This window comes from Lepidochelys kempii, chromosome 13, assembly GCF_965140265.1.
Source record: "Lepidochelys kempii isolate rLepKem1 chromosome 13, rLepKem1.hap2, whole genome shotgun sequence".
NCBI lineage: Eukaryota > Metazoa > Chordata > Testudines > Cheloniidae > Lepidochelys > Lepidochelys kempii.
In genome coordinates this window covers 4,285,772-4,309,356 of record NC_133268.1, presented here as the reverse complement: position 1 = coordinate 4,309,356, position 23,585 = coordinate 4,285,772, and the positions used below count along the sequence as shown (strand labels likewise).

Genomic DNA, 23,585 nt, shown 5'->3' with positions numbered 1-23,585 from the left:
CTAAATTCATGTATATTTTCTAAAGGAAAAACCCACATGTCCCAGATCGTAGCACGATTTACGGTGTTTGGAAGGAGTTCTAAACTTCGGTTTCTCCTTCCACCCTCATCAAGATGTTGGGAAATTTCTCTACCCATGAAATGTGAACCATCTGCTCCTTCTGTAGTATTTGCCAATTAAATGAGATTTGCAAACTCTGCAAGAAATCAAAAAGACATTACTTACCTTAATAAATGGTCAAACTAGATCCTAGGTGTCTAATACCCGTTTCCACAGAAATTAAACTGAATCCTCCTAAGGGAAGAACACAAGCAAACCATTTGTGTATTAGCATGATGCTACAATACTGTTCTGTTCCTGTGGTTTTTTTTAAATCCCTGAAACCTTTAATAAAAAATATCACCGTCACCCTGTTACAGTTACCCTTTGTGCTATACTAGAGACAACAGATTTAAGTGAAATGCCAAAAGAGGATTTTATACTTCACTTTTGAAAAAAAAATTTTTTCTTCTGACCGTTTAAATAGGATAACAATTGAAATCACTATCTCAGTATATCCTTACTGGATGTACAACTACGTAAAGTCAGTAGCAAATAAGTGACTGATTAAAAGGGACATTATCAGAGTATTTAAACACAAATGTTAGGTTTTGCATAAAAATGGTTTACAAAACCCAAGATACTCTATCTGCATGTTTATTAAAATGAATTAGTTTCCATTTAAACATTCCCATTATGCTTTGATCTAAACACTACCTCACTGTGGCAGGCCATAAAAAAAGAAAAGTGAACAGATTAATTTATTTTCATTGTCCAAGCTTAGTGAAGCACAAGTTAATGGCAGCAAATGGTGAAAAAAAAATTAAAAAAAAAGAAACAAACATTTTAAAGAAACACTTAATTTTTTAGAAAGTCAGAGAGGTATCTGCAAATACCTTTAACTCAGACCCGTCAATATTTGTGATTTTTTTTTTAAAACTACATTTTTCTTTAAAAAAAAAAAAAAGTTTTTTTCTACCCAGTTGCTACATAAAAGGCCTGCGTGCGCGCACACGCACACACATGGAAACCACAATAAAACTGACTAGACACAAAATGTTGTGGAATGCACAAAGGAAAACATTTTCTAATCTTTCCATAATTATCATTTAAGGTGTTATTTGTAACACCAGTAGCTAAAAACTTTCAAGTAGTATGATTTTTAAGTTGATGATGCCTTTTTAATAGTCTGAAATGTTTTTAGAAAGAACGTAAAGAAATTTGTTTTAAAAAATGAAAACAAAATTTTATGACATATGGTATGACCTGTTAGAAATAAGTGAACTTTAATTTTTAAATTTCATCCACAGTAAAATCTATATTTTATTTGTGGTATCACCCCATTTTTGGCAGTTTATGTACAACATTGTCCGATTGAAATTAAAGGGACTCATGCAAATGCATGGAGTAACTGAATTTCAATATGCCAATTTTAATGCCATTTTACATGGCATTAGCAACAAGAAGTTTGTAGCTTCATGCCGTGGGGACCACACTGACTCCACAACAATGTAGTTATGCCAGTGCAAATTTCCTTCATTTAGATAGGGCTTCTATTAACATAATTCCTGGAGCAGATTACATATAGCGGAAAATGAACCAGTCGCAGCCTTGGTCCACACTACAAACTTATGTCAGTTTAAGTAGGTCGCTCGGGGTGAGAATTTTCTACACCCAAGTCACGTAGTTATACCAACTTAACCCCCAGTGCAGACAGCATTACGTCAACAGGGGGACTTCTCTCATCGACATAGCTACTGCTTCTTGGGGAGGTGGAATACCTACAGTGACAGGAGAAGCTCTCCCGTCGGCATAGGTAGCACCTTCACTAAGCGCTCCAGCTGTACCATTGCAGCACTCTAAGCCCCGGTCTACACTACGAGTTTAGGTCAAATTTAGCAGCATTAAATCGATTTAACCCTGCACCCATCCACATGACGAAGCCATTTTTGTTGACTTAACGGGCTTTTAAAATCGATTTTTGTACTCCTCCCCGACGAGGGGATTAGTGCTGAAATTGACATCGCCGGGTCGAATTTGGGGTAGTGTGGATGCAATTCGACAGTACTGGCCTCTGGGAGCTATCCCAGAGTGCTCCATTGTGACCGCTCTGGACAGCACTCTCAACTCAGATGCACTGGCCAGGTACACAGGAAAAGCCCAGGGAACTTTTGAATTTCATTTCCTGTTTGGCCACCGTGGCGAACTCAGCAGCACAGGTGACCATGAAGTCCCCACAGAATGTTTCTACGCTCCCCCTCCGTCCCTGAGGTTATTGCAGATTAGAAGGCGAAAAAAACCGCACTCGTGATGCCATGTTTTCCGAGCTCATGCAGTCCTCCTGCACTGATAGAGCACCGCTTAATGGATGGAGGCATTCAGTGGCAGAGGCCAGGAAAGAATTGCCGTGTTTGCTTAACAGCAAAAGTCTCATGCCTTGCTAGCGATCCTGCCCGAGCCAGGTCGCTGTGTCACATGCACTCCACGCTGTGTCAGCCTTGGGCGGGGTCATGACCACTTTGTGAGCAGGAAGGCCACAGATATAGACATTGCATTAGGTAGCTTCTGTGGCTAGAGAAAACATTCCTGTGAATTCGGCAAAGTCTGTGGCAAAAAAAAAAGAAGTCCCGTGACACACCAAACTATTCATAATGCACAACCACGTGTTACATAAAGTATAACAGGGACCACATGAGGGATACATTCAAGTTGGGTTTCTGTAGTGTAGTGGTTACCGCTTTCACCTAACACGCAAACGGTGTTCGAAACAGGTTCCTTTTTCTGACTTCCCTCCTGCATTTTTAGTCTTAGAACAGACCGCGCTGTGAAATTTTACTTTGAATTGTATCAATTATGAGTTAAATAATATGGAAGCTCTCTCTAAATTACAATCCCGGGTTCCTTACCCTTTCAGCTGCTCTGATAAATTAACATTTTTGTTAGGGGTGGGGGGAAATTTTCATAAAGCCTTTTATAGGGACTAAACGCTATCTAGGACTCTGAAATAATCTTAACGTGGCCCACAGAGTGCAACCCTTCGTTCTCGATTTGTCATTCCACAAGTTGAACTGCTCCTTACTACTCTCCAGGCTTCATGAGCCATGGGAGCAAGGTGCAGGCTGGGGCAAGCACGGAGAGCAGCCTGAGGCAGAAGCCTCCAGCTCGCATGATATTCCAGGCAGGACTGAATCTCCATGAGATGAAACTTAAAGAAGAGAATGACCTGGAGTCACTCCCATTCGGTGCTCTACGAGGAGGATAGCCATGTCTGTCCAGGCGCCCCGATCAACCTCAGGAGCACTTCTATAAAATCGACCTGATTTCGTAGTGTAGACACACCTTAAGTGTAAACAAGCTCTCAGTAACTCATGCTTTAGCATACAAGGAGAAAAAATGTGCATCAGCAACATAAGCTGCTCCCCTCTCAGTGTTCTAGGTGAAAGGTGCGAAGATTGCTGCTCGTCACTGGTCACACATAAGTGATAAAGAAGAGAAAAGTCAAGCACCAACTACAGTGAATGGATGTGAGAAGCTGCAGGGTGCTACATAATGTGACAATGACTCAGGAAAATAAAAATGGGATACAGAGTTTTTTTGAATAAGAGGCCTTTTCTAGGGGCAAATCTAGTCCAAGTCAATAGTGACTGAAAGTTGTTGCCATCCGAAAACTGTATAGTAGTTTTAGTTAAATGACTGAAAGGTGGGGGTCTCAGTCCAATTTCCAACAGGCAAGAGTATACATCTGAGTTATTCAAAACCAAAAATTCTTGTTGTCAGACACCAAGAAACCAAAAATTGAAAGAGCTTGAATGTGAACTACCTACTCGCCCCAGAGGTGGGCTCTCTACGTCAAACTTGGAGTTTATTAGTCAAACAACAGAAAGAAGCTTACACCACTGCTGGGCATGCAGCATCTATTCTACTGTAAAACAGAAGACAATTTCTCTATGGGTGTCAATCTTTCACAAACACTGAGTACGGTTAATGAAGAAAACTGATGCTAATTAAACTCAGTAGCACCCCCATACTAAGGGAAGAATGAAGAACCCTAGTAAACATCCATCCTGGTCTTGATAAATCCCCTTGCTCACCTGATAGTTGTGGGTCGGAAACTCTCTCTGGGACATGGGGGTGTTTAAGCCACCACTATCAGTAGAATAAAAAACTTTCCTTTAGAAAGAGTTTCTAGCCTGTATTGTTGCAAAGCCCTGGCTTACACTCAAAAGTTAGGTCGACATAGCTACAGCACTCAGGGATGTGAAAAATTCACACCCCCTGTGCAACATAGCTATGCTGACCTAAACTCTGGTGTAGATGTGATTAAGTCAAAGGAAGCACACTTCTATCAACCAGGCTACCATCGCTCAGGGAGATGGATTACCTACAGCAACAGAAAAACCCCTTCCATTACTGTAGAAAGCATCTACACTACAGACTATAGCAGCTTAACTATGGTGCCAGAGCAGTGCCATTGTAGCACCGGTAGTGCAGACATGGCCAAAGATAACCTTCCAAATACAAGTGGACATAGTGTCTCCTTTAACCTGCCAGCAGTTCTAGTGCCTCTGTTCAGTTTCCTCCAGCAAAAGAGTGAATTGATAAGATGGATGTTTCACAGGTGCTATTCAGAAATTTGCAAAGATTAATGAAACTTGATAATGTTGTCAATTAGGGTTGGGGTTCCCGGGATCTTTAGGAACTGGGATGGGCTTCTCATTAGGCCACTGGGCCTGGACCTTGTATGTGGTATACCCCAAATCTATCGTACCAGCCTCTAGCTAGGTGTATCTTAAGATTTTTCCAAGCCCTGCTCCCACAAGTACTGTAATTAGTACATCTGTTTCAACCTGAAACTTAAGTTTGGTGAATTTAGGAGATCAGGTAAAACTGCAGTACAGCACTAATACACAGTTGAAAAAAATCTATGAACAAGCCAAGCTAGATGTGTCAAACTGATGTCTATAAGGGTTGTTTTCACTCTTCTGCCTCTGACGAAAGTTTCACCACAGACAAGAGTGCATGCAGTGTTTGACTGTCAATAACAAGTGGAGGAGTACTAAGCAAGGCAAGTACAAGATACCAGCACTGAGCTGCCCACGTGCTGGCAACAGGAAACATTTTTCAGAAATAAAACATACAAAAAAAGCTAGCTGGGGAAAAAACAAAGAGAAAAAATGTGTGAAAGAGAAAAAAAATTTTCATGGTCTTTCTTTTCTTCAAGAATTAGCTATGGAGCTTGTTTGCTAGCATCAATTCTATCTACATCCAGAAAAATTCTTTAGCAGCAGAAAAAATAATTTGCAGCTGGAAACTACTTATCAAAACCAACATAGTAAATTACTAACAAACTTAATTCTGTTAAAATACAAACATATGAACAATCCCTGTCCCGGATATTCCTTACAATCTTCTCTTTCCAGAAATCGTATCACAGGGTCCAGTCTCACTTATTCATAGCATTCTCACAAACAATCCATTCTCACTTATTCATAGCATTCACTGTTCAGTTCAAGGGCCATCTGCAGTACAGATTTCTGGGATTTTACTCGCTTGGTTTCTGTTGCAACTGGCAACTCTAATTCAGTGATTCAGGAACGTTTTGATCCACATGTACAATCCAATTATTCATTATTCAACAGGCCAGATCCACTGACCCAGAGATCTACATAATACCCAGCCTGTAATCACTTGTAAATACCTTCCCTCATTATTACATTGTGTTCAGAATAAAAACAAATGGGGCTGAAACAGAAGGAAGGAACCCCGAAACGAAACAGAAAATGTTCAAAGACAAAATTAGCATATGCTCCAGGGTTGTCTGTCCCATTTAAAGACATAGGAGGAGCAAGAAAGGCCAGTGAGGATAAACAAGTGCTTGAAAGGCATGTGATAGATGAACAAAGCCCTGGCTGGGATGATTTAACTGGGAATTGGTCCTGCTTCGAGCAGGGGGTTGGACTAGATGACCTTCAGGGGTCCCTTCCAACCCTGATATTCTATGATTCTATGAACAGGTATATAAATCAAACAAAAAGATTAAAGAATGCCAGAGCCAAGCAGGTTGCAACTGAAAGCAAGAGTACAAAATAGCAAAGCAAAATTCAATAATATACTAATATTAATGTAAAAAGTTTTTTAAAGTCTACATGAATTTTGGTTGTGGAGTATCCTTGTCCTGTTAACTGTGTGTATTATTTATTCAAAAAATTTCTGCCTGCCTCATTTGCTCTAATTCTTTGAATCAATGCAAACTATCGCATATTAAAAGATAATTTTCTCTGCTTCCCCTCTATGCTTTGCCCCAATTAGTGTTTTCAGCATCTCTTCTTTGAAGAAAATCAAGCAAGCCATATGTTCCCAGTTTTTCTACAGATTCCTAACTCCATCAGTTTTCCTGCCATGTTTCTGATTCTCTTTAGTATTTCCACTTCCTTGTGAAAGAAAAAGTATGCCTATTTCTGACACCTGCGCCACTCTCCTCCCACACACAAGAAGAGCGGTTTTTTAAGTAATTTCGTCTTTCAATAAAATACTGTCATCAATCTGAGTCCAAACCCTGATCCTCACTTTTTGTTTATGTATCATTAAAATATCTTACCCTGTGATGTGATATATCAGCACAATGAGAAATGGATAAATTCACAAGGATTCAAAGAATCAGTGCAAATAAGGTGACTGTATTAACTATTTAAATAATTCTAAGAGTTGTATACAGGGAAACTCCAAACCATAAACACGGATTTGGGGGGAAAAACTTTTCATATAACACTGCACCGATGATCAGTCTATACCAGCAAGCATGATATGCTCACAAATTTGATTAGCTAAAACTATTACTGTAACTAGATATTGTTCTGAGGCGACATCTGTAAATGTCAAAAGTTTGATGAAAAGATTAAAAAGGTTGACTAATGAAGTGTAAAAAGGATTAGTATTGTCAGATGAAATAGACTACAGATGAAACAAATTGCTAAAAGCTAACCACCATACACAGGAAGGCTTACTGTTAAAACACTCTAGATACAGACTGTTTTATCGGTCTTAAAATGGTAACTGCAAGTATATTGATAAACAGACGGAGAAGATGGCTTGGTTCATTGCAACTTCAAAGTGCAGTACTTCCACATGCTCTTCTGTAGTCCTACTTATAACTTCCCATAGCAGTGTCCTTTTCCAAATCACAATACAAAGTCTTTTGGCTAAGATCTAGTATTCAGTCTGCTATCTGATATGACCTTTATCAAGGAACAGATGCTGCCCTTGCAGGAGGATGCAATGTCTATTAGGTACTTCCAACTCTAAGTGCTATGTTCCTGTGGGTTAAAGAGGATAGATCTTAACTATATACACAAGAGGAAACTGATGAAGCAAACAAACTGCCAGCCAACACAGCACGGCTTAAAGAGAGCCCAGCTAGCCCCACACCGCTATAACGGCAGCCAACGCCAGGTCTGGAGTGGGGAGAGAAGGAGAGAACCTGGGTCACCTTGGGGCTGCGTGGAGAAGAGGCAGGAGCTACCCTTCCCTACCTGAGGGGAAGAGATGCTAGCCTGCCAGCCAAGGTAGCCATATGGGAGTAACTACTGTCTCCTCAGACAAGGGAGACTGCAAAGGAGACCTAGGAGACTCTGGCATCTAAGGTAACTAAGTGAGAAAAGCCCAGAGACATTGTGGGGTTTGGCCTGACCAACTTGCAGCTGCCCCGCCCAAAGGAGCCAGGGACCACGGCAGGGCACTGCCCAAGATCGATGAAAGGGTGCTATGGGAGACAAGACACTCAGCAAATTGGACTAGAGGGGCCACACCACAAACTGAACAGAAAGTGGTAGGAAGTAGCCCAAGGCAGTGGATTTAGACTCCCTGCTAGGATGACCCCACAAGGTTCAGGGGTCGACACACACAGGGCCCTGGGCTGGGACCCAGTGGAGAGGGAGGACCTGGTTCCCCCAACCACTGCTGCCTAAAAGACTTAGGATCCTCAACCAAACAGGGAGCAGAAAGCTAAGCATGCCAACCACTAGGCCACCCGCCCTCCAAACCACCTGGTAGAGAACCATTTTTCCTTTTTAACCAAAGGGACACTAGTAATTTGAAGCATTGTGCTTCAAGCCACTAACTGACCTAAGTGTAAGTCTGAACTGAAGTTTGTGTTTTAAAAATTAATGTGTAGACTATTTTTGTGTTATAGAAAGTGAAAAATAAATGCCAGTGACTGAGCCAGACATAGCTGCAACAGAAATCCTCCACTTAAATCCTGATCTACAACTACCCTACTATTCTGGTCATGAACTTCTCAACACAGTCTCACTGTGTCAAATTTTGTGATGAAAATAGAGGGACCATGATGAGACCAAACTCATTTTTCACTTGGAATAGAACCTAGGTCTCCAACAGTGAAAGACTATTGTTCTAAATACTAAACCACTTCTCTGAAGTGGTATGAGTTACAAAAGTGTTTTAAAAGAAGCAATGCAAACGACTAAATAAATAAATAAATAAAACACAATACTAAAAACAAGGCCCAGGATAAACACAGCTCCTCTGATTAAATTTAAAGTCTGGATTGATTTTTACAGACATGAACCCATAAAACAGGGGCTATGTTGAAACTTAACTACAACAGTACAAATGCCATCTCCATAATAAGCTTAGCGGATTAAAATTTAGCCATTTAAGGCTGATTGACCAACTTGTTATAAAGACTTGTGACCTTGTACAATCCATTGGTGATCTATACAATCCATTGGTGATCTTCCAGAAAACATCATCCTGGCCACTACGAATGTGGAAGCTTTCTACACCAACATTCCGCACAAAGATGGACTACAAGCCGTCAGGAACAGTATCCTCGATAATGTCTCGGCAAACCAGGTGGCTGAACTTTGTGACTTTGTCCTCACCCATAACTATTTCACATTTGGGGACAATGTATATCTTCAAGTCAGCGGCACTGCTATGGGTACCCGCATGGCCCCACAGTATGCCAACATTTTTATGGCTGACTTAGAACAATGCTTCTTCAGCTCTCGTCCCCTAACGCCCCTACTCTACTTGCACTACATTGATGACATCATCTGGACCCATGGAAAAGCCGCCCTTGAGAAATTCCACCATGATTTTAACAATTTCCATCCCACCATCAACCTCAGCCTGGACCAGTCCACACAAGAGATCCACTTCCTGGATACTACAGTGCTAATAAGCGATGGTCACATAAACTCAACCCTATACCGGAAACCTACTGAACGCTATACTTACTTACATGCCTCCAGCTTTCATTCAGACCACACCACACGATCCATGGTTTACAGCAGTGGTCTCCAAAGTGGGGTGCACAAGACGATCAATTGGGGGGGCGCAGCAGGAAGAGCGCCGCCAGAGCAAAAGGGCGGCGCGGCAGGAGGAGCACTGCTGGGGGCGGGGGAGGAGGAGGCAGCCCCGAGTCCTCCGGCCCGTGGAGGAGCGGCCGGAAAGAAGCAGCACTTCCCCCTTCAAAGCTGGCCAGAGAGAAGTGGCGCTTTGAAGGGGAAAGCGCCACTTCTCTCCAGCCGCTGGCTGCGTGGCTGCCCCTGCTGAGTCCTCCAGCCCATGCTCTCAGGGCCACATTCCGAAAGGGGCTTTAGAGCTGCAGGCCAGGGCCCCAGGGCCCCCTTAGCCCAGGGCCCTGAAGCCCCTGCGTTCCGGGTGGCCCTGCCTGCCGGGAGGTGGGGTGGGGGGACGGGACGGGACGACAGCTCCCAGAATCGTGGCCATGGGGGTGGTGCTGTGCTGCGTAGAGCCACCTGCACACCCCTGCAGTAAACAGGAGCTGCCCCAGGTAAGTGCTCTGCACCTCCTGCCTGCCCCAGCCCTGAGCCTCCTCCCGCACCCCCACCCTGAGCACCCTCCCAGACCCCGCACCCCCACCCTGAGCGCCCGCTGTATCACAAAGTGTTAAACCAAGATTTTCAAAAATAATAAAGCATATTCAATCACATTGCTCTCACTAAAAAGATTAATAATAATTTTTTTTAGTGAGAGCAAAAAGGTTTTTTGTACCGTTAATAAAATAAAAAATTTAAAAAATATTGTTTATTTCATCTTTATCTCATCGTTTTTTAATTTCTATTTTTTGTGTATGTTTTATAATTTACACAATATATTAGTACAGTAGTACATGTATATAATTTATACATAAATAAATATACATATATTGGGGGTGCGTGCTCAAAAAATTTTTACTAATGGGGTGCGCGATCAAAAAAGTTTGGAGACCACTGGTTTACAGCCAAGCTCTATGATACAACCGCATTTGCTCCAACCCCTCAGTCAGAGACAAACACCTACAAGATCTCTATCAAGCATTCTTACAACTACAATACCCAAATGCTGAAGTGAAGAAACAGATTGACAGAGCCAAAAGAGTACCCAGAAGTCACCTACTACAGGACAGGCCCAACAAAGAAAGTAACAGAACGCCACTAGCCGTCACCTTCAGCCCCCAACTAAAACCTCTCCAGCGCATCATCAAGGATCTACAACCTATCCTGAAGGACGACCCATCACTCTCACAGATCTTGGGAGACAGGCCAGTCCTTGCTTACAGACAGCCCCCCAACCTGAAGCAAATACTCACCAGCAACCACACAACAAAAACACTAACCCAGGAACTTATCCTTGCAACAAAGCCCATTGCCAACTGTGTCCGCATATCTATTCAGGGGACATCATCATAGGACCTAATCACATCAGCCACACTATCAGAGGCTTGTTCACCTGAACATCTACCAATGTGATATATGCCATCATGTGCCAGCAATGCCTCCCTGCCATGTACACTGGCCAAACTGGACAGTCTCTACATAAAAGAATAAATGGACACAAATCAGACGTCAAGAATTATAACATTCAAAAACCAGTCGGAGAACACTTCAATCTCCCTGGTCACTCGATTACAGACCTAAAAGTCGCAATACAACAACAAAAAACACTTCAAAAAACAGACTCCAACAAGAAACTGCTGAATCGGAATTAATTTGCAAACTGGACACCATTAAATTAGGCTTGAATAAAGACCGGGAGTGGATGGCTCATTACACAAAGTAAAACTATTTCCCCATGCTTATTTTTGCCCCCTACTGTTACTCACACCTTCTTGTCAACTGTTGGAAATGGGCCATCCTGATTAATAGCTCACCTTAACTGAGCACTCTTGTTATAGTGGGTATGGCAACATCCATTTTTTCATGGTGTGTGTGTGTGTGTGTTTTCCTACTGTATTTTCCACTGCACGCATCCGATGAAGTGGGTTTTGGCCCACGAAAGCTTATGCTCAAATAAATTTGTTAGTCTTTAAGGTGCCACAAGTACTCCTCGTTCTTTCTGCTGATATAGACTAACATGGCTACCACTCTGAAACCTATAGAAGAGTAAGATTCAAATCTACTAAAGAAGAACTTTCACATCTTGAGGAAAGAAATACCTTAAATGTAGTTCAAATTCCCATTTAGGTGCTCCATCCTGACTCTCACCTTTTCCCCAATTAAATCAAATATACAAAAAGCTTTGTTTTAAATTTGCATTCATTGTTTAAAATCCCATTCCTCCTATTTAATCCCGCAGGAAAGTTCAATTATTATTTATGACATTACTGTAATTTCCACAGCAACATAATAGTGGCACAGATAGGATACTGCAGCAAACCCATAATTAAGATGGAGAAGAAAGCACTTGATCTGAAGTGGGGGAAAAAAGGCCAGAGGTCCATGAAAAACTGCAAAGTAACTTGTTTTTTGTATTAAGGTTTTGGTTTGCTAAAATCCCCTTTTAAAGTTTCCCTATATTGGTCTGCACAGTTTTGTACTAGTACAACTATTTCAGTCAGAACAGAATGTGCCAATTTTTACTTTTCCTGTGAAGAAGTGAGCAAATTACACTGGAAGTTGTCAAAACATAGCCAGACCTTGAAAGTGCTCTCCCAAACTCTTCTCCCACTTGCAACAATTTTGCATGGGATTCCCAAACATTGAAAGAAATGAAGCTAGATCAGAGGTGGGCAAACTACGGCCCAGGGGGACTGTCCTGCCCAGCCCCTGAGTTCCCGGTCAGGGAGGCTAGCCCCCGCTTGTCCTCCCTTCCCCGCAGACTCATCTCACCCCGCCGCCAGTGCTCTGGCCCGCTGCTCGCAGCGTGGCTGGCTCTGGCTGGGCTGCGAGCTCCTGCTGCTCTGAGCAGCATGATAACAGGGCAGAGAAGGGGGTTGGAGGGCTGGATAAGGGGCACAAGGTCCCGGGGGCAGTCAGGGGGGATGGGGTTGGATAGGCATGGGAGTCCCGGGGGGGCTGTCAGGGGAGGTTGGATACTGGGCAGGGGCCAGGCTGTTTGGGGAGGCACAGACTTCCCTACTTGGCCCTCCATACAGTTTCGTAATGCCAATGTGGCCCTCGGGCCAAAAAGTTTGCCCACCCCCGAGTTAGATGGAACGCAACATCCAATATGCAAAAAAGCAAAACACAAAATCCATTCCAACCTAGCCTTCCCAAAATAACATCAGACCAAACAAAAAGCCCAGTCTCTATTGACTGGAGGAGACAGATTTTTGCATGTTTTGGGACATGCTTCAGTGGAGGGTGCCATATAAAAATCTAGAAGAAAAAGACTGTAAGCATCTGGATCTTTCCATTTAACAAACTGCATGTGTCAAATTATGGCTATACTAGATGAACTGAGTTATCTGGGAAGAACAGAGGTTAGTCCAACAAGCTTCTTTCCCCAAAGCCAGTTTTGAGTAGTCAAAAATAATTGCAAACAAGTTATAAGCAAATTAAAATTAGTGTTGTAGAGAAAATCTAAAGAAAAACCACCACCACCAGAATGGACTAAAAAAAAATAATGTCATCATAATATTCCAGGATATTAACACATACTTTAATTAATGTTAGTCTGCCAAGTAAAAGCAATTACTTCACCAGGAAAGGCACAGATTTACTGGAAATTCCCCTCCCTATCTACCTCCTACAATAGTGGAGAACAGAAAAAGGAGACAAATGTTTTATCTGTCTTCATAAATAATTGTTGCATTCATAAATAATTATTGCAGATACTATAAAGTAACAGAGAATTACTGAAAAAGTGGATTTACAAAAAAAAACCCCAAATAATGCTAAATGGCCTTTACAAACATAAACAAAGGGATCCTGTCAATTCACTTTTGGCCCCAAAATTAGATTTTTATGTAAAAGCTTCTCTTTACAAAACTTAAACCCAAAAGAAATGTTTCCATGATTTAGTTACTAATTCCAATTGTAACAGGCTTTTAGTTCCCCCTCTCCGCCCAACAAACATTGCCTTGCACCATTTCAATCTGAGCATTGCAGAACTAGTACAAGAGAACCTGAAAGCAAAACTGACTAGACTATTTTAATCGATCAAGCTGAGAGGAAAGGAAGAAATTAAATCATACTAAACAGTAAAAATACAAATATTCAAATTCTCAGCTGTATCTACCCAAGATCTTATTGGTAATAGATGTAAGGAGGTTAGTCAAGACCATGACTGTTCAAAAAAGAAAGTTTCTTTGTGAAGAATTAGCTTTGTTTGTGTTCAGTTTCTTTTCTCTAACATTCAGTTCTGCACTTCCTTCAGCCATGTGAGCACACATCCTTACTTATGATGAGTCTACTCTGACATCCAAGAAAGCAAGAAAAAGATCCATCAGAACCCTTTGGGATACTGATGTCCCTTCTTGAGCAGTTCAACGCATTATCAAAGAATGCTGCATGTAATTCTGGTCACCCCATCTCAAGAAAGGTATTAGAATTGGAGAAAGTACAGAAGTACAATAAAAATGATTATGGGTGTGGAACAGCTTGCACATGAGAAGATATTAGAAAGACTGGGAATGTTCAGCTTGGAAAAGACAACTGAGGGGGGATGTGATAGGGGTCTATGAAATCAAGAATGGTGTGGAGAAAGTGAATAAGGAAGTGCTGTTTACCCCTTCACAGAACACAAGAACCTGGGATCACCTAATGAAATTAACAGGCAGCAGGTTTAAAAGAAAGTACTTCTTCACACAATGCACAGTCAACCTGTGGAACTCATTGCCAGGGGATGATTTGAAGGCCAAAACTATAATGGGGTTCAAAAATAAGTTCAAGGAGGATAGGTCCATCAATGGCTATGAGCCAAGATGGTCAGGGACACAACCCTATGCTCTGGGAGTCCCTAAACATTTGACTGCCAGAAGCTGGGACTGGACAACAGGGGATGGATCACTCAGTAAATTGCCCTGTTCTGTTCACTGGCTCTGAAGCATCTGACACCGGCCACTGTCAGAAGACAGGGTACAGGGCTAGATGAACCATTGGTCTGACCCAGTATGTCCATTCTGATGTTCTTACGTTCAGAGCAACAGAGCCAATTTTAAGCATAAGCAATGCAAGCAATTACATCCCCGTCCCCTAATGCTAACCTAGAAAAGGTCTCCCCACCTCATGAAATGATATGCTGTAGTGATCCTCCCTTGATACATCAAGTTCGAAGAGAGAGACAACCCTTGGACTCAGGAAAAGCTACTCACCGTCCAACCCTTCTCTGCCTGGTAACTTGGTCCCATAGAAACCAGCTCCAGAAACAGAATAGCTTAAGTGTCTTTAAGAAGTCACCAGGAATCTACTGCAACTATTCATGCACAGACCATGAGTTTGCCCCCGCCCTCCCTCTCCCACACAAACACTTCCTATTTCATAACTAGTATTAAGCCGTTTGTGTTGTAAAAAGGCAACGGTCAAAAATGATTCCTGGATGGTAGGACTAAGTCAATTTTTCTGAACAACAGTTGCATTTTCAACAATCTTAAAGATGGTCTGCAAAAGGATTATTTTAAAATATGGCTTATTTTCAGTTTTGCTTCTTCATGATTAATAGAGGGAATTAAAAGTGTGGGTTTGGTTTTTTGTTTTTGTTTGGGTTCCCCCCCACTTTCTTTTACCTCAGAAATACCTGGTAAATCAAATCTGGTCTTCCCCAAGGTCTCAGAGGATGTATATTTAATTCTCACACCTTATATGAAGGGGTATGAATGTTGAAGCGTTTCTTTCTCCAAAATTTTAATTGATCAACTTAACCAGTGTTAACAAATACCAAAAATCTAACTTTTGAGCAGTATGTCTAAAAACCCATCCTCCTCTCAATTTTCACTCTCCCAGCTTTTGTAATGTCACAATTTCACTATATCTCTAGGCACTAGAGAGACTTCCAGAAAAGACCGGACTTGAATTTCTCATGCAAAGTAGCCCAGGGAAACAGAGCAGCAATTAGTAAAGGGACACAGTATGAGGCTGCTATACTTAAAGGGTCCCTGCGTTGGGACCCGGAGCAACGGGTGGGACAGGCCCCCTTCCAACCAACCACTGGGCAGAAGTAGCTACACCCTAAGGAAGGGAATTAGAACTGTGGCACTCCACAGAAGGGAACCACACTACTGGGACTGACTTAGCGGGGAGCTGTGGTTAGCAAACTGAGTCCAAGCAGGAATGCTGGGCTCACTGAGGCCCCAAGGAGAGACAAGGAGTCCCCAGGGATGCTGTTCAGTACTAGAGGAGGAACCTTGCAACCTAGCTGGACCAACTGAGGGTACTGTGATGGGTTAAAGACTGAGCCCAGGGAGGGCTGCAGGACATTTTAGACTCTATACCCCGGAAGGAGTTAGTTTGTTTCACACATGGACAGAGTGTGACTCGGCTGGAGGGCTAGGTCACGGAAGACCCACCTGACAAGTGCAGAGACCGGGGGATACTGCGTGAGGAGAAAAAGCTCCAAATGAAGGCAACTATGTTTCACAGTGTAACAAAGGGCACAAATTAAAAACAATGGTGTAGCTGAGAATCTTTATTACTGGTGATAATTAAGAAATAGCACAGCTTGAATTTCAGATCCCAGTTTCAGTCTGCAAGCTGGGTAGTTAGAAAAAATATTCTGCATCTGAAATGAGCAAAACTGATATAGAAATCATTGGGACAGTAAGATGGAGAAACCTTCAATTCCACTTTTATAAACTCAGTTTTCAGAGCAGAACCACACTTAAAATAATCTTCAGGGGTTTATAATACAAGTACTCATATTACTCTACTGCATCATTACAAGTCACTCCCATTCTCAATGTATATTGGTTTTAGTACTGTAAGGTATCAAGTTATTAAATGTAAACTTTTATTTCCCTAAAGAAAATAAGAGAGATCACGCTGCCAAAATGATGACTGGTCTGAGACTAGTTTGAGTGAGAGCAAAATTTTGGATCTACTTTTTTGGTGTTGACCAACACTAGAACATAAAAAGCATCCTATTATTCCTCATGCCATACTGCTCTCCACAGAATACAAGCATCACCCCTATATATTAACCTACTGCTAATCCCCCTAAGAAGAGTAATACCTCCAGAGAATCCCCGTCAATTTATTGTTTATACAATGTTTTGCGATCCCCAACTGAAAGGTGCCACAGAAGTATTATTGAATTCAAACGGTCAAACTAGGGAAGGAGGGAAAATGATATAGATCAAACATATTGAGGGAAAAATACAATTCACAACCCACTTTCCCCCACTACTCCTCTTCCAATAGTATCTTTACACACCCTGACATTTTATTTATTTATTTTTAACAAACCCTGCCACATGACAGCAAGGAAGGAAGAGTGAAATCTCTTTTGCAGGATTTGTTTAAAAAAAAACACTCAAGGGGGACAGCTAAGGTACTACAGTAAAGGGTGCCAAGAACAGAACGTAAGGAAAGGAACGTGGTTTAAAATAAGAAAGGACACAGGAGGCTAGGGTGGGGAGGTGCACATGAGATGACAGCAAGAGATTAAGGGAAGGAGAGAAGTTGGATTTTTATCATTTCAAATGTACACAAATTAATGTTACAATTCTCTCAGAGATATGGTGACAGGAACAAAACAAGTTAACTTTGCTCACAGTTTATACTGTTCCCAGAATCCCTTAATGCAACTACACTTTATGTGTTGTACAATTGTAAACATATTATTCTTCAAGCAATGGCTGACAAAAATCCACTTGCCTACTCAGAGTTTGCAAGTTAAAATCATGAACTAAGTGTTGTAGCAAAATGGTACTTACAAGTATAACAGGAACTCTTCCCAACAAGAGAATGGAAATCAGGAGTTCTATGGGATAAGACAGAAGGAATAAAGCATAGTAGGTCAGGTATAAGGAAGTGAAATGAGAAATCTAGTTTGTTAGTAATTAGGGATGGGACATTTTCTTACAGTTTACAAAGGGCTAGGATACCGGAAGGCAATGTGGATGGTGATTTTACATTGACTACAAGAGCTCCTTGCAGGCTTTCATAGACACGTGAACATTTAGCTATTTTTGTTTTCCCCTCAGATCTCTTGATCATCACATGCCTTCCCCCATAGGAAGTAGACTGCCACTCTCCAATACAATATTTGAGGAAGATCTTACATGTTCACTTTGTCTGCTGACAGCACTTCTCCCATGTTTCTATCAGAACTGAGAACCAAGCAAAATTACACTGAATCCATGACTATGGAGGAGGAAAAGGACTAAGAACCTCTAACATGCTTCCCCCCACCACCCTCATAAAGATTTGCTTTAACTCTTCATAGTACCTTAAATACTGTGATTTTTTTTAAAAGACGTAAGAATTATTTTGGGAAAGTTCAGTGTCCTGCCGTATATAAGGGGTGACACTAGATGATCACACTGGTCCCTTTTAGCTATGATAGCTGTAACTTTTATTTATAAAAGCATCTCACTGGAAGCACTTGAGGCTATTAAGTACTAGCAGTATGAATTTCCTGTACCTGACACATTTCTAGATAGTTACATACACTCCTCTCTCTACTTACTGCCCTTAGCAATTTTTGTATGTCAGCATTTTTTCCTGCAAACAGCTGATTCAATGGTTAAAAAGCAAAAATGAACACCAACTTTTCCTTTTTACCTACAGCTTAGTTTCTTCTTATGGCATTATCAACTGATTTGAAAGCAAAAAATCTTTTGATGAGTGTAACAATCTGTGCAAAAGCTCAAATATATTATAGAGTATGGGTCAAATGTTTAATATTTCAAAGCCAAGAGAAATATTGTTACAAGATATCAATTAAGAACAGTAAAAAAAAAAAAGCCTAAGACAGAAAATAGCATTTGGCTTCGTGTTACAATACGAAAAATGGAGAGGAAAGGAATATTTTGTTGCAAATGTGATGTGTCATTCCATATTCTTTATGAAAATATGCTTATGACAAGAATATAACGTAACTGAGATGTACTTCATGCAAGACAGCTCATGTGAGATATCATTGGAAAGATTATGATTTACTGAATGCGATTATCCTATTTGTACGCCTGTATCATTTCTGTATCTGAAGTTAGGAATATTCACTATGTATCTGTATTTCAACTATGCTACTTTAGGTGACACCCACTGCTAACACTTCAGGTACAACAATGGAAAAGCCAGACATGGCGGAGGGCCCATCGATAAGAACAATGGACTGTGAAAAGTTTGGCTTTCCTGCAGAAGCTCCATGCTGCCAGTGACTCATGGAAGCTATGATACTACAGAGTCACGTGGTCTTGTAACCTGATACTAAACATTACCTGGAACTTCTAGTAACTTTTAAAAAATAAAACAGACTGTGCTTTTGTCAGTGATTACATTAACAGAACCAAATAGCTTGAGAATAATATGAACTTCATCATACATTTTATTTTTACTGACACATTTCAAATACAAAATTTATTTAGAATTCTGTTTTTTGGGTATTTTCTTGTAATAGATTACTTCTGATAGCAGAATTTCTTTCAATTCCATCCTTATCTGATTCGTGCTTGCAGTGTCCTTTGGTAAGACACAAAAAAATAAATCTGTACAGCTTAGTATTTCTGAAGCAACTAAGGAAACCAAAGTTGTTTTTGAAACATGCAATAACCTTGTTTAGAATAAAAGAAGGAGCAGAACTAAATTATTTATGTAGCTCACTCATCCAGTGGAGATTTGACATAATGGGCCTATACAAGGAGTGGCACCTAGCTTCTCAAAGTGAGGCTTGGGCAACAGAAAACCAAGAAACCTGGAAGGGTACAAGCTAGTTTTCCTACAAATTCCTTCCTAATCTGATTTGAGGAAATTACACACGACATGTCTTTGCATGAGATCCACCCAGGCATACAGACTCAAGGTAGGTCTACACTTAAAACACTGTAGCACTTCAGTGCAGACACTCACTAAAGTGATGGGAGAGATTCTGCCATTACTATAGGTAATCCATCTCCCAAAAAAGTGGTAGCTAGGTCACTGGAAGAATTCTTCCACCCACCTAGCACTGTCTATACCGAGGATTAGGTTGGAATAGCTATGTCTCTCAGAGATGTGTATTTTTCATGCCCCTGAGAAAGGCAGCTATGCCAATGTAAGTTTTAAATGTCAATTAGCTCTCAGGAACTGACTTTTAAATCTCAAGAGCTCACCTGAAATACAGGTTACAGACAGGTGTCAATAGATCATCATCATCAAGGTAAAAAGTAAGTCAAGCAAAATTTACAGATATCTGTTCCTTTCTTGTTAAAATAGGAACAATAAGGCCAGGTCTACACTCAAAAATTAATTAGACCCAGCTACGTCGCTCAGGGGTGTGAAAAATCCACACTCCTGAGCGACACAGTTAAGACAAACGAACTCCTGATGTAGACGCACAAGGTCAACAAAAGAATTCTTCCATAGACCTACCTAGTGCCTCTTGGGGAGCTGGATTAACTACACGGATGGGAGAATCCCTCCCACCACCCTTGTGAGTGTCTACTCTGAAGTACGGCAACTGTGCCACATTGGAACTTTGTTGAAAGCAAGAAATATTTAAAGGGACACTGCTTAAAAATCAAACTTCAGTCTGAAATTACCTGTTATTGCTACACAAATTAGTTAAGGATATTATAAATGAAAGGAGCAAAACCTTTCTACCAATGCGATATATGCCATCATGTGCCAGCAATGCCCCTCTGCCATGTACATTGGTCAAACTGGACAGTCTCTACGTAAAAGAATAAATGGACACAAATCAGACGTCAAGAATTATAACATTCAAAAACCAGTTGGAGAACACTTCAATCTCTCTGGTCACTTGATTACAGACCTAAAAGTTGCAATACTTCAACAAAAAAACTTAAAAACCAGACTCCAACGAGAGACTGCTGAATTGGAATTAATTTGCAAACTGGATACAATTAACTTAGGCTTGAATAGAGACTGGGAGTGAATGGGTCATTACACAAAGTAAAACTATTTCCCCTTGTTTATTTCCCCTCCTACTGTTCTTGTCAACTGCTGGAAATGGCCCACCTTGATCATCACTACAAAAAGGTTCCCCTCCCCCCCGCTCTCCTGCTGGTAATAGCTCACCTTTCCTGATCACTCTTGTTACAGTCTGAAAGGTAACACCCACTGTTTCATGTTCTCTGTGTATATAAAATCTCCCCACTATATTTTCCACTGTATGCATCCGATGAAGTGAGCTATAGCTCAGGAAAGCTTATGCTCTAATAAATTTGTTAGTCTCTAAGGTGCCACAAGTACTCCTTTTCTTTTTATCGATACAGACTAACACGGCTACCACTCTGAAACCTTAGTTTATTATGATTATTTAAAAATTGATTCTAATCTTTGGGTTCTTAACAAACCGTTACTATAAAACTTAAAATATTATGCACACAATTAAACGAACAAATTATTTAATAAATTGCCCAGAACTCAGAAAACACCCATCGTCATTTTTAAACTAAGGGCTGGAGGAAAGCCAACAGGTGCAGAGGAGGTTCGGACATCCCTTAGGGGAGGATCTATAAATGGAGATTCCCTATATCCTAATAAGGAGGAGACAGAGGATGGAAGATGATAAATTACAGGTAGGATCTGATGAGAAACAGTCAAAAGAAAAAGAGTCCCATTCAATTACATCATGTAATGGCGGACAGCTAAAAAGTGACAAGTTTTTAAAGTGCTTACATATCCGTGCTAGACATCTAAATAATAAGATGGGTGAACCAGAGTGCCTTGTATTAAATGAGGATATTAATATAATAGGCATCACAGAAACTTGGTGGCATGAGGATAATCAATGGGACACAGTAATACCAGGGTACAGAATATATCGGAAGGACAGAACAGGTCGTGCTGGTGGGGGAGTGGCACTATATGTGAAAGAAAGCATAGAATCAGATTCTACGACAGGGAAGTTTGGGCACCACTGACCTAGAGGATAACAGGGTTCTGAGAAATAGCCAGCATGACTTGTCAAGAACAAATCATGCCAAACCAACCTAATATCCTTCTTTGTTACTGTTACTGCTCCGGGGGGGGGCTGTAAACATGATATATTTTTATTTAATACAGCTTTTGACACAGTCTCACATGGCTTTCTCATAAGCAAACTACGGAAATGTGGTCTATATGAAATTACTATATGGTGGGTGTGTAACTGGTTGAAAGACCATACTCAAAAAGCAGTTATCAATGGTTCACTGTCAAACCAAGGACGTATCTAGTGGGATCATGCAGGGGTTCAGTACTATTGAATATTTTCATTAATGGCTTGGATGATGGAGTGAAGAGTATGCTTATAAAATCTGAAAAATGACACCAAGTTAGGAGGGGTCACAAGCACTTTGAATGACAGGATTAGAATTCAAAACAACCTCAACAAATTGTGGAATTGGTCTAAAATTAACAAGATGAAATTCAATCAAGACACATGCAAAGTACAACATTCAGACAGGAAAAAAACAAATGCACAAATACAAAATGGGGAATCACTGTCTAGGCAGTAATACTGCTGAACAAAATGAGGGGGTTATAGTGGATCACAAATTATATGAGTCAATGTTCACGCAGTTGCAAAAAAGTTTAATATCGTTCTGGGATGTATTAACCAGGGTGTGGTACGTAAGACACAGGAAATAACTGTCCCACCCTGTTTAGCATAGGCGAGGCTTCAGCTGGAGTACTGTGTCCCACTGTGCATGCCACACTTTTGGAAAGATGTGGACAAACTGGGAAGTCCAGAGGAGAGAAATAAAAATGATAAAAGTTTAGAAAACCTGACCAATGAGGAAAGTTTTTAAAAAATTGGGCAGGTTCCGTCTTGATAAAAGAAGACAGAGGGGGCACCTGATTAGAGTCTTCAAATATGTTAAAGGATATTATAAAGAGAATGGGGATCAACTGTTCTCCTTGTGCACTGAATGCAGGACAAGAAGTAATGGCTTAATCCACAGCAAGGGAGATTTAAATTAGATATCAGGAAAAACTTTCTAACTATAAGGACAGTTATGCACTGGAATAGACTTGCAAGGGAGATTGTGGAATCCCTGTTACTGGAGGGTTTTAAGAACAGGTTGGACAAACAACTGTCAGGGATGGTCTAGGTTTACTTGGTCCTGCCTCAGCGCACAGGTCTGGATTAGATGACCTCTCATTATATGACCCGCCCTACGTTTCTATGATGCTACGATTTTTGTTACCTATATTTGAAGTTTACAAAGAAAGCAAGTATGATGATCAAAGGCACAAGCATCAATTATCAGAAATACTATCTGCCGAACAGGTTAAACTGCAATAATTCAACTAGGTCAAGATTTTCAAAACTAGAAACCTTAAGCTAGGATCCCCAAAATCATATTTTTGGTACCTCCCTAATTTTCCAAAGTACTAAGCACTCAATAACTCCCACTGATGACTTTATAAATGCTTTAAATACAGATACAGGAATAAAATCTTGGCCCCATTCAATAAGTAATTTCATTCTCTCTCTGATTATAGTTGTCCAGAGCAACTATCTGCCTGGCTGCTAATCATCTTTGGGTGATGAATCCTCAGTGAATGCTCTGGTATGACAGCCTCACCATCTCATTTACAAACTCAGTGAAATTACCCCAATTACTGTACTTTATTTTTGTAGCTCAAGTGCATTAACTTATCAAAATATAGGTTTCTTGGTATTTTAACTATGAAAGACTGCAGGAGATGCACTGATTAGTCATATTCTTTTGAAAGGCCTTCTGACCCCTGCACAGCCAAGGCATGTGTTAATGACCTAGTAAAGTGTGTTTTGTCTCTTGCTGTTTCTTTCAAGCACACATTGATAAAACACATATATTAAACTACAGAGCATACATACACCATGCATTTAGGTCACCCCTGTGTGGGGCATCAAGGTACTTAGACACTATTACCTAGGACTTGCCAATATGATGTATCAAAAACATGGAGCAGAAAATAAATGGTGTCAGACTAAAGTGACTCATCTACAACATGTAGTTTTATTTTCTTCACCACCACCGCCATAAACAGTCTTTTGCTCAGATTGTGCTTACCTTTAACAGTAAGATGAAATATGCAAGGAAGGGGAGGATATTTATTTACTTAGTGCTCATAAAAAGGAGCTAGATCAACAATCCTGAAGCCCAAAGACCGACTTATCCACAGAACAAATACACCATGGACATCGGTAGCACAAGTTTCCCTACA

The 23,585-nt window shown here is 40.8% G+C and overlaps 1 protein-coding gene across 5 annotated transcripts in view; it reads right to left on the bottom strand.

Moving 5' to 3' along the window:
* DNAJC5 (DnaJ heat shock protein family (Hsp40) member C5) overlaps positions 1 to 23,585 on the bottom strand; it is a 62,567-nt gene that overhangs the window by 35,905 nt on the left and 3,077 nt on the right. For 2 of the 5 annotated variants that reach the window (XM_073308940.1, XM_073308938.1), the window contains exon 2: positions 17,156 to 17,202. The exons of 1 other annotated variant lie outside the window; for it this stretch is intronic. The gene's annotated coding sequence lies outside the window, so the exon portion shown is untranslated. Of the gene's footprint in view, positions 1 to 225; positions 295 to 17,155; positions 17,203 to 23,585 lie in introns of all 5 variants that reach the window. 2 more of the 5 variants (XM_073308936.1, XM_073308937.1) reach the window with 2 other exon arrangements.